This window comes from Eriocheir sinensis, chromosome 65 (genome assembly GCF_024679095.1).
Source record: "Eriocheir sinensis breed Jianghai 21 chromosome 65, ASM2467909v1, whole genome shotgun sequence".
NCBI lineage: Eukaryota > Metazoa > Arthropoda > Malacostraca > Decapoda > Varunidae > Eriocheir > Eriocheir sinensis.
In genome coordinates this window covers 8,220,449-8,223,013 of record NC_066573.1, presented here as the reverse complement: position 1 = coordinate 8,223,013, position 2,565 = coordinate 8,220,449, and positions in this window count along the sequence as shown.

Sequence of the window (2,565 nt, the reverse complement as noted above, 5' to 3'; positions counted from 1 at the left end):
CCTTCCCTCCCCTCCTTTATCACCCCTCAAAACCTCCCTCTACATCGCTACCATTTTACGATTTCTCCCATGACCTCCACCTGACCTCCCCAGCTTGTCCCCCTCTAACCTCCCAAGCCCCTCCCTTCCTTCCCTCCCCTCCTGTATCACCCCTCTCAAAAATCTCCCCCTACCTTGCTACCCTCTCTTAACCTCCCATACCCTCAGTCTTTCTCCCCTGCCTCCCTCCCTTTCCTCCTTCCCTCCTTTATCAGCTCCCCCAAATCTCCCCCTCCCCATTGCTACCTTTCCCTGACTTCTGCCTTCCTCCCCATTTCCCTCTCTCCCATCCTTCCCCTTCCCCCTTATCTTCCCTTCTCCCCTGTATCAACTCCCCCATAATCTCCCTTCTCCATTGCTACTTCTTCCAACTATCTTCTCTTTCCCCTTTCCCTCCCTTTCCCCTTCCTTTCCCTTCCTTCCCCTTTCTTCCCCTTCCCCCTCATCGTCCCTTCCTCCCTTTATCAACCCCCAAAAATCTATATACCCCTTCCCATTCCCACTCTCCTCCTCCCTTTCTCCCTCCTCCCCTTCATCCCTTTCCTTCCCCCTTCGCTACCTCTCCCAGTTTTCCCTTTGTCCCTTCCTCCCCCTCTGTCTCTCTCTCCCTCCCGTCACCCCCCATCCCTACCTCCTATTCCCTCCTTCTTCATCGCCCTTCCCATCATCTACGGACCATACACAGAGGACCAGGTCATTAGGAGATGGAGTTTGATGACACGGTGGGAGGAGGAGGAGGAGGAGAAGGAGGAGGAGGAGGAAAGAAAAGGAGTTTGAATAAGTGCAGATTGAATTTCGTTGGTCATTCTCCACGCCCTGACCTTCCTTTCTCTCCTCCTGACCTAAAACATCAATTAGGACCCCCCGGACAGGTAGGGAGGGTCATTAGTGCACAGGTGTTGACGGGAGGAGGTAGGCAGCGGTGGGCAGTTGAAGGAAGGTGAGGGGGAAAGGAGTAGATGAAGAGGGGGAGAGATATAGGAGGAAGGAGAGAGGAGGGAAGGGAATGGAGATGGAGATGGGGTACCTGAAGAGAGAAGGGGAATGGGAGGGAACAGATGGAAAGGGGAGAGAGAGGAGGAAAGGGAGAGGAGAGAAAGGGGAGGAAAAATGAATAGATGAAAAGGGAGAGAAGGGGAGGAGGAAAATAGATGAAGAGAGGAAACATGGGAGGGGAAAAGGAGAGAAAGGATGGGGGAAGAATAGATGAAGAGGGGAGATACAGGAGGAGGGAGAAAGGAAAGAAGGGGATGAGGAAGGAATAGATGAAGAGGGGAAGAGACAGGAGGAAGGGAAAAGGGTCAAAAGAGGATGGGGAAGAAAAAAAAAATAAAAAGAGGAAGACACGATAAGGATAGACGGGCTTGGGGAAGGAATAGATAAAGAGGGAGACACAGAAGAGGAGGAAGAAGAGAAGGGGTAGGAGGGAGAGACAGGTAAAGCAACAGGTAGATAACGAGGGTGATTTACCTGATTAACAGCACATATGTCTCTCCAAGGGCACCAATATGTCTGTCCGTCTCTGTCTGTCAGTGATGCGAATATACGCTGATTGCCGCGTTGTAAGGAAAAACGTTGAGGCTCGTTACGCAGAGAACGTTTCGGTGCTGGAATTGGTGTTTAGCGTAACGTTGTAGTATTAGCGTTTTCCGAGCTACAGCGCAATTTGAGTTTTTTGTGTGATTTTGTTTATTGTTATTTTTGTTTTGTGTTTCAATTCCTTGTCTTGTGTCATGTGTTTATATTATCGTTGTTATTTTCGTAGTTCTTTATTTTTTTCACTTAATTTGTGGCATTACGATTTTGTAAGTTTTTTTTTTTTTTTACTTCTATTAAATTTCTGTATATTCAAATTGCCCTTTTTTTTTTAGTGTTTCTTTCTGTGTTTGATGAACGTGGGTGTTATAATCGAGTTTCTGGGCCGTTAATTTTCATGTATTTTCCTGGTTCTAATAATTTTCCTCTATGATATTTTATTTCCCTATTCTTCTGTATCCCAAAGAATATTCTGTGCCCTTTCGGTTTTACATAATTATCTTTTTTATTTCCTTATTTTGCTCCTCCATAATAAGAACATAAGAACGTAAGGAGTCTGCAAGAGGGCGGTTCCTTGTCCTCCTTCCTCGTCCTCCTCTCTCCTCCTCTTCCTCCTCTTCCTCCTCCTCCTCCTTGCACCCCTTCGCACTTTGCTGTCACATTGCATTAACCTACCCCCCCCCTCTCACCACCACCACCACCCCCTCCCCCCCAAACACCACCCCCACCACCACCCCACCAGCACAACCACCAACGTGGGTGGCGCCCTGGTTCACCGACACGATAGGATAAGTTGAAGGATCGGGTGGCGTGAAGGAGAAGCAGTTCCTGTATCCTTCACTTCTCCTCCTCCTCCTCCTTCTTCTTCTTCTTCTTCTGCTTGCTTTTATTCTTTTCTTTCTCCTGTTCCTCTTTTCCTATACGCTTCTTTTCTTCTTTTCCTCTTCTTTTCATCCTTTATCTTCCTCCTCCTCCTCCTCCTCCTCCTCT